Below are 9,784 nucleotides of genomic sequence, written 5' to 3'. Positions count from 1 at the left end.
GTAGTATTTGCTCATGGCATACTGGAGTTATTGCAGGAAAATCTTATTAAAAAAAAAAAAAATCATACTTGAAATTTACTGTGATGGGTGTCTTTGCAAATGTACATTGTTTCTGCAGCTTCAGAGCAATGTGAAAAGGAAAGGAGAGGAAAATGCCAAAAGAAAGAAGCACTGAATCCTGAGTACGGATGGAGCAAAACATTGAGTAATGGCTGCTGGATCTCACCTGTTCTCTGGAAGGGAACTGTACACCTAGTTTCTCCTCTCTCAGCCCTGTTATGGGTAGAATTTTAGTTTCTGTATTCACCAAGAAACTGAAGGCAGCTCATAAGAAAAGTAAAGACTGAGGTCATCAATCATTGCGCTCATTTCTCATGGATATCATGGAGTTACTGCAGACCATCAACTAATTAATTCAAAATTGGATTTATTTTTGGCATAGATATATATTACTCTTTAGCCTTTTTGGCTAGGGAAGGAATGCCTCTGTTGAATTAGAACTGAGCCTCCTTAACCAGTGACCATAGAACATCATATATCAAAATTCAGACAGATTTATCACTTCAAGAACACCTAAAACATGCCTATAGGAAGGAATTGAGATAATAGACACTCTCTTTCTTCACTACACTACACTTACCAGAAACTGAGTCAGCAGGATCCCAGTGTTCTCAAAATAATTAACACCAAAAGAATGAAACCAGTATCAGATTTGCATGAAAAAAAGAAGTGCAAAGTAAGCAACTTACCCAAGGGTGATGCAGAGATAGTTCTAACAATTAAAACACACTCTTTATTACTAAGTTTCCCAGAGGACACAGCAAATGCAGTTTACCCATTATCTTCACTCATGTGCTTTTGTCCCATTGCTAAGAGAAACGCTGCTCCATAACACACCACCACCCTGCACCCTTAATAACACTGCTCCATCAACATTCAGGTCTGACTGCATTTTTTTTCTCTAGCAATGAAAGCCACTGATGCGAAAGTTATCTTTAAACAGACAGGAACAGGGGTGAAGGGGGAAGGGGAGAACTGAACATGTATGCATACAGACTGGGGGAGAACAGGAAAGCTTGGAAATGGGAGTCATGTTCATGCAAAAGAAACAACCAGGCTCACAACTTATATTACACAAAGGTCAGACAGTAAAGTTCCTGTAAGCAAGAAGTGGTACTGGCAACTGTGAGGGAGGACGCTGCAGCTGCCTGGAAGAAGCAGTGTCTGTCACCTCCTAACAAGAAATGCTAGTCCTGAAACTTCATGGACAAATTTGCACAGCCTGAGGGAGCTCTGCCTGGAGAGATGAGATCCTGCAGTCCTGCATGTCTTTTTCTGAAGAGTATTTGCAGTGCTTCCTGTGGCCAAATCTGCTATTGGAACAGTTTTGCTCACATGAAACTTTAGCCCTGTGTTAATTCACTTGCTGGAAGACTGCCCTCTAAAGTCTAGTAGACAGGATCAGATTGTTAAGGCGTCTGTCTCCCACTGGCTTTTGGCAGAGTGGGGTGGCTGACATGGAGTTAATAACTGCACCTTCAATCCCCTCCTCATCTGAGACCCAAATGTGGGTTAGACCACAGGAAACATCTGCCGGCTGCTGCGTTATGAAATAAATCTCATTTTGTCTGTCTGTTCTGTGCACTTGTGGTTCAAGGGAGAAAAATCATAGTGAATCTGTAACATCTGGACCTGTTAGTCCTCTATCTAATACAGAAATCTATCCAGCTAGTCAGCCCCCCAACTTTACTTAAACTGTGGAATGTCTGAGAAAACACAAATAAAACTTCCATCTAATTGAAAGACATCTAGGCAGTTTCTGGGTCACTTTGCTGACATCCAAAACAGTGAAACCAACTGCAAATTTGGGGCAGTGGGTTTTAACTACAAAATTACATTCTAATGATAGATGGTGATAAAAAAGCTTTTAAAATGACACAGAGGAAAATGTTTTTAATGCTGTTGGACATTGGCTAAACCTTAATGCAAGACCTAAGCTACACCAGTCTGTTCAAATCTGCTGTTGTGCAGAGCTTGTTTCATTGAAAGAGAGTCAAATATAAAACCTTTGCCACTGAATTTGCCTTACTGCAAATATAAACATTCCATTTACTATTGTGCACACTGCAGTTGCGCTGGGGATTAATTTTCCAATGTTTTACCCAACCAAGTACATTAGGAAGTCCGTAGAGTTGCTTCAGCACTTCCCCTTGTTTCATTACCATACGTGACTCCTCTAAAAAAAAAAATAACAGATGGCAAGAGACCTAACTTCTGAAGACCTGCTGAAAAGAATAGTCAAATACCTACTCATGAAGCTTATTGTACATGGCACCATGAAGTGATTCCAAGGAGTGCAACATCAATTATTTGCTTAAGAATTCCAGTGACATTGGTTGGATTTTTCTCACAGTTCATGCAAATATCTCAGGAGAAAGGGAGCGGTGGTCTGTAAAATCTAACACCAGTTTGTGCTCTTATCTGCAGTGTGAACCTGGTACTACCTGATCCAGTGCTCAGTGGAAAACAATTTCTCTGCAAAGAGTTTTAGGTTGCAGTGGGATTGTTGCCAGAGCAGAATGCCAGCTTAGGCAATGGAGCCTTGAATCCAGCATTGCTATCATGGATTCTTGTTGGAGAAAGCCCCATCAGTCTCTAGATTTTGAAGCACTGCAGAACTGTCAGCTCTTATACACCCTCAGTGAGAGTCAATCATTCATCCCTTTGTATGTTGTGCTTCTTTGAAAACGGGTGTCAGTAAAAAGTATATGAGCAATGACACGCATCCACAGAAAAGTCCCTCACATTCTATTCTTGAAGCTAATTTTATAATGCTGTATAAAATAAACTGGCCAAGAGATATTTCATAAAGCAGTGGATCGTTTTGTTATTACCAGATATATAGTTGAAATAGTCAAGGGAAGAAGAGCCCATCTGAACTGTATTTTGGCCTGTCTTCCATCTCATGGTGGCATTCAATTACCAACATCTACATTCATGTTTAAGATTCTGAAATTTCTTCTTTTCTTTGTCTACTTTAAATTAAATTCCAAGGAAGAATCAATGTCTGAAATTCTGTAGAATGGTTGTATTTAACATCAGCTTGTGATTGCACAAGAGCTGTTTTTTTCCCTTTGGATCTTAAAGAGATAATGTATCTCTCAGGAGCACAAGTCTAGTGAGAAGCAGGGAGGGTAGGAATGCTTACCAACAGTCTGACTAAACAAAAATCTATGTTCTCTCTTCCAGACCTGATCAGCAGTGTAGATTAGAGCCACAGCCTTTGGCTGTCCCCACAGAAGGAGCTGTGTACCTCTCATTCCCCAGACAGAACCACAGCAGCTTCCATATCAACACACTTCAACTCTGATTTAGCACAACCAGGTGTTTGGTTTTCATTACATTACTCATGTTATTGTCAAAAAGGCTCAGCTACTACCAAATCTTTGTTTAGTATCAACGAGATTGAATGGTCCAAAGGGACCATGTTCCTAGGGGGATCCTGGGTGTGACAGGAAACAACCTTAGGGAAAAATTTTCTTTCAGCCCTAAGGGGAGAATGTCTGAATTCAGGGAACTCAGATGCTGCTAGAAAGTCTTCTGTTGAGTCCTGCCCAGACACAGATGTCCAAGAATACAACAGCTGCAAATTATGAATCATGGTCATTTCCAGAGACACCCATGTGATTTTTTCCTCTGAGATTTGTTATGCAGAGCTCAGGATCAAAGTTGAGAAACATGCACAGAAAGTGAAGAATGTGGAAAAAAAGCACATTCTGAAGGTCCAGCAATTCAAAGGCTGTTACGCATGACTGTACTATCATGTGAACCATTGCAGCTGCTTACTGGGAGTAAAGCAGTTGTATGCTATGCTTTTCTGCTTTCATCTCTGAGATAATATCCCCATTCTCAAATTAATATATGATATGATCACTGTGCTCTAACTTACTGACTCCCCACACTTGCTTAAAAGATAGGAAGTGTCAGATAAAGATAAAATCTTAGCAAAAACTTAATGGTTCCAGTAGGATCAAAGATATGCGTTTCTCAAGGACCCTTTAAACAGAAAGCAAGAACTTTTAGGGTATAGCTTTAGAAATAATTCTGTCAGTACAGGAGTCATACACAGCAGAAAAAAAGCCCCTCCAGTTCCTCCTGGGAGATCTAGATAACTGTATGCAAGAAAATTACAGCAAAGGGAGCTAACAGAATAGCACCTGGTTCTAGAATTTCTGTAACTTTTCACCATAATGTTAATGCTCTGGGATAGCAAGGAGTAACAGTCCTAAAAATGTTCAGCTCCACTCAGTTTCTCACAGAACTATTACCTGTGGAACGAACAGTAACAACACTTAATCTTGCTCCCCTCTTTTTCACAAGAGAAGACAGTGAAGGAAGAGTCTTAAAACTATCTTACTGCATGGAAAACTAACTGCATCTCTGGAAATTATGTGTTTTCCTGGGAGACATCTCCAGGAAATAAGGGATCCCATAAGAGAACGAACTAGCATCTTGGGCCTTCTGTCTTCCTATGGATCTTACTCAGGTCATAACTATGTTAATATCCACAACAGAGGAATACGATTGAAACAACTCTCAGTTAAGTTCTGCTTCCTTTTTAGCTTTTCAAAATTTATATTGTTCTCTCCAACACAGCATTAAATGAAACAAAACTGTGATTGCAGTAAAGCTTTTGTTGCAGTGGTGCTTCATGCTATTGTCCATAAAATAACAGACACATCACAATAAGTTTACATGCAATCCTAACTCTTCCATGAAGCATATCTTTTATAAAAAGCCAGGCTTTCCAGGAGAGATAGTACTTTTTATTAGTTGGCTGCCACAGTTAAGGAAGTTGTATAAGCTCACAACTGTCCCTTTGTCAAGCCAGACAGAAACAACAAGTTCCATACCAAACAGATGTTGGAAATTATACTTAGGTGCATCAATTTTTCTGTCCCAACATAGGCAGTAGTAAGCTTTACACTGGATTTTAACTTACTCCAAACAAAGAAAGGTGGTATTTGTACCATAATAACTTGTTGGAATAAGGCAGCAGAGAAGTCAACATAAAGCATTCTTTTCTATTGTGCTGATATATGCTTCCACTTGGAAAAGCCATTATCACCAGTTTTTGATTCATTACGCCAGTATACACACCAAAGAGAAGGAGGTACTTAACTGAAAAAATAATGGTATCTTCATGCTGGTATGACATGATATATCCAATAGCCACAGAGAGGAAAATTTTCAGCACTTCACAGGTTGAGTATTAAAAAATGTTCTAACTATCATTGCCTTGCATTCAGCATTCACTATTTCATCTGAAAGGGGAGAGGCTCTTGGAGCAGTTTTTCACCATGAACCATTTATAAGCAGATGTTCTGTGCCTATAGCAAGCGGTTGTTCCTCCTCTTGTTGTAACTTGTGGGAGCTGCAGGGCACATTAAGACACCTGGTACAGGTGTTAAATTGAAAGAAACCTTTTATTGGATACCATGATTGTAAATCTGAAATTAAGTGGTTGGAAGGATTATAGAAAAATCATCCAGTTGCTTGAAAAACATATTACTCCATTAGGAAGGGCTACAGAGATTGCTACTTCAGCTAGATTTCCTTTGTAACTCATGAACATTGCTTCTCAAATTCAAAACTCTTCAGCCAGACTTCTGAGCAGATGGAATTATGCCCAAACTACAACTCATTCAGGTCTTCTGCAGTTAACCCCAGGAGCCTGGCACTGAGGGATTAGTTGTCATAAGAGCATTACCTATTTCCCTTGAAATCAACAAGATTGAAACTCTCATTTTTGCAGTTTGTCCCATGAGGATTTATTTTGCCTGGCAATTATTGGCCACTGAATTATAGTGAAGGCAATTCACTGGTAAAGTTTGTGCTTGCCCTCTGAATGCTTACAATTTGTGCATCGTTATTTTCCATCACTTGTTTTCTAGGTAAGTATACAAATAAAAATGTCTTTTTGGTAACTGTCAACATTTTTACAGACAGTGTTTTTTCCTAAAACCAGCAGAACTCTAATGACAATAACTCTGCTCTCTTTGAACTGCTTTTTATGGATCCCTTAGAGGCACCTCATAAGACTTTCTGGAGCAGGAAGCTGAAAACCCTTGTTATCTTAAATTATTTGCTTTTAAGTGTTGATGCTGTTGACAAATGCAGGCAACAGGGTGAGTCAATTTTTAAAATTCCACAACCAAAGGCAGGATTCTGATGTAGTTACCTGACCACTGACAGGGAGATTTCCTCTGAGTCTACTCTTGCCATTAAATACTGCAAGATATATAAGAGTATTAACACACCTCAAATTATGAGTCTTCCTTACTAACATTATGTGCGCTATACAAATATTAACTGTATTGTCTAGGAGCAGTACAGGACCTTGAAACTGTCCTGACCTGGATTTTACTGGTACTGTCAATTCCCATGATTACCACTCACAAATGAACTACACAGATAGTGTTTACCCTCTGTCGGAGTTACAGCACTGTGTGTTATTGTTATGTCTAATGCTGCCATTTGCTAGGGGCAGAACTCAGACAAAAATAAAGAAATTGGCTGAGATTAACCTAATACACTCCAGTTTCACAGGTCCACAAGAGAGACAGAAGTAGAAAACAATGGAAGAACATCTAAGTGAGATGGAGGAAGAAAATTTGGCTTAATGATTTCAGAGAACACACCTCGTATTTCACTCACATCTTGGTCAGATTCCAGTTCAGATAATTGAATGAAGTCCAATTACTGCTTAAGACATGACCAAACGAAAGCTACGTGGATGATCTAATATCTTTGCAATGTGTATAATGTAAAATCCTCTGTGACCTCTCTGATACCTGAAACAATGTGTCTGAATTATGAGGGTGGGATCTAGGAACTTAGTCTTCATGTGCACTTTGAAGAAGTCAGGATAATTTCTGCATATATCTGGTGCTCTTGAAAACAGCAGAAATGCCACTATACGTCAGTTAAAACACAGTCACACCATTTTCTCTCAACACTTTAACTAAAGTGCAAATATTTCAAAATAGAGGGTCTAAAATTATTCTTAGCAAACCAAATAAGTGGCTTGATTTTCAAACTAATTCGACATTTAGAAGTTCTCTTTTAGCTGTTTCTGTTGAGCATACTAGAAAATCAAGCTGCTGATTTGCTTACAATATCTAGACAAACATGTTTGAGTCATATGATCGTTATTATCTTTTCCCTGTCTTCACTCAGAAAAGAATTGTGTCAGAGAAAGTCCAAGAGACAGTATAGCTTCAATGAAAGGCAGTAAGAGAAGAATCATTGTGTAACGCATGTAACGCAGATAGCAGTCTGGATCCCTGGATACCCAGTACGTTTCAGTTTCATGGGCAATAAAGAACTAAGCATATTCTACTGCAAGAAAACTCCTTTTTGCTCATTCCCATGGATCTTGCGTTTACTGCCTATTTCCTCTGTTGGCAGTGAGTTTGAAAAATTCACCTAGAAGTTGGTTTTACTATATGACTTTGTTAAACACTCAGCTAAAGTCCCACCAATAGAGTGGAATTTATGTACCTAAATTTAAACTTCATCTATGCAGGCACACACCTACCTCACCAGTAGGTGCCTGTCAATAAAGCCCTACTCAACTCAGTCGGTAGACGGCAGCAAGAAATCAGGCTGACCTCATGCAGAGGTGTTCTTTGGTATAAGATCAATTTTTACTCTCTGTTGACTAAAACAGAGCATAGGTGATCTAAAATGAAGGAAGAAGTATATCACTTGCAAAGTTTCCCTACTTGATTTCACTCCCATTCTTGTTCAGTTGTCACAAATATTTGTGAAAGTTTGCCATGTTCTTCTAGAAATCTAATTTCTCCATGACTTTTGTGACATTTCCCTCTTGTTTCTCTTTGTGACTCTCTAACTTGCTTACATTTTGATCCTCTTGCCTGAACTTTCAGGTTTCTCTCAGGACACTCTCCCATTGTCTTTTCCTTTGTTTAATATATGTTTTGGTAGTTTTGCTTGCAGATGCAAGCAAAGCCTAGAATTTAACTGGGGCTGTAAGAAAGCCATAATTTTGCTCTTTTACCCTAGAACTGTCTTATCCTACCTAAACAGATAGTTCAGCAAATTTTTTGGCAGTGAATTTCTTCCGTTCAAGCTGTCTCCAGGCCATCACATTCAGATCCTGACAAACACTAGAGATATTCTTTTGTATAGCACAGGGCACAGCTGGACCTTAACAGAACTTCTCACTACATATGGTAATGAGCAGTGAGAATTCAGTCTTGATCTCCATTTTTTTAATCTAAAGGATAGGCCCACAGAGATAACTGAAGGCAAAATTTACTTACCATCTCCTTGCCAAGAATGAACATTGTACACAGAAGTGTTTTGTTTCAAAGTTATTACTGGCTGCTCCACAGAAGAATTACACAGGCTGCAGAATAATGCATATAAAAGGACCGCTGTACAGTGTGCTTTTTCTAAAGCACCAGTTTTTGTATACAGATGGCAGAATTCACCCTCACTTTAATATGTGGTATGCCTCTCGTTTTCTTGTATTCACAGTCCTTCAGAAGATATCATTTTTCGCATTCTTTATGGGGGTTTTAGAAAGAACTAATTCATCCACAACAGATCTGAATATATTCTCCCTTGGAACTCTCTCCCTCTTGAGTCCCGCATGTTTTCAAGGACACTTTAGAATAAAACCAGACTGCTTTGCAACTTTGGCTGAGGAAAAGGAGACACTGAAATACTTCATTTGGAATGTTCTGCATCCTTAGCTCTTAATTCTATTTTCTCTTTAATATTCTCCTTGTAAAGCCTGTTCTCATCAATAATGCCGCTATTAGAATGGCTACAAGCCAAGAATGAAAAAGTACATTTTTCTCTACCTCTTCTCCATTTCCTAACTGCCATTACAGTAATGTTCTTTGTATAAATACACAGGCCTAATGGTGGATGGGAGGAGAAACAATAAGGGTATGTTGGCTGTCATTAGACACATGAGTCCTGTTAGAAGTACTCCTGCTAATACAGCAGCAGCAGGAGTAGCTGTGTTATATCAGAAGATTTATTGTCAAAACTACATGATCTTTCTCCTGTGGTGTGATACAGTGCTCTAAATGTACATATATTTTGTGTGTGAGTCTTGCTGCAAGTCTCAAATTGCTACACTCTTCTTTATAAAATGCCCTCTCATGCATCTCTGTATGATGTTACTGCTCATTTGAAATGTTACTGGCATCCTGCTAACTTGATTCATGTGAGTTCTCCCTAATGCTCTCATTAATGCATCATGTTAATACACGTGACATGGGATGTGTCACCCCCACATTCTTCAAGGTTTCCCTGTACCCCCAAGAGGACCATGTGCCTTTGGTGGTCAGCCACATCATTATCTCTTAACAAAACTGAAAAACAAACTATAACTGACTGAAAAATTATCTAAGGAAAATAGCCGATATAGGTTTAAATTCTAATGTTTCTCTACTAACGATATCCCATGTTTTACGTATATTCTGAGTGTCAATTTTGTAAACACAATATCTTAATCGTTGTGTTAGCAATTTAGTTCATAGCTGCATAACATGCAAAATACTTCTGTAGGAAAACAGCAAACATACTTATTTTGCCTTATACCTATTTTCACTTCAGAAGTGTTAAATGAAAAAACTGAGTCATAGCATCTATTTTAAATATCAAAGAAGGTTAATAAGTGTAAATTTTGGTGCTGAGGCTGATTTTTTTTTTTATAAACATATTAGTAAATATGAAGATGTGG

This window comes from Coturnix japonica, chromosome Z, assembly GCF_001577835.2.
Source record: "Coturnix japonica isolate 7356 chromosome Z, Coturnix japonica 2.1, whole genome shotgun sequence".
Taxonomy (NCBI): domain Eukaryota; kingdom Metazoa; phylum Chordata; class Aves; order Galliformes; family Phasianidae; genus Coturnix; species Coturnix japonica.
This window is presented reverse-complemented; position numbering follows the sequence as displayed.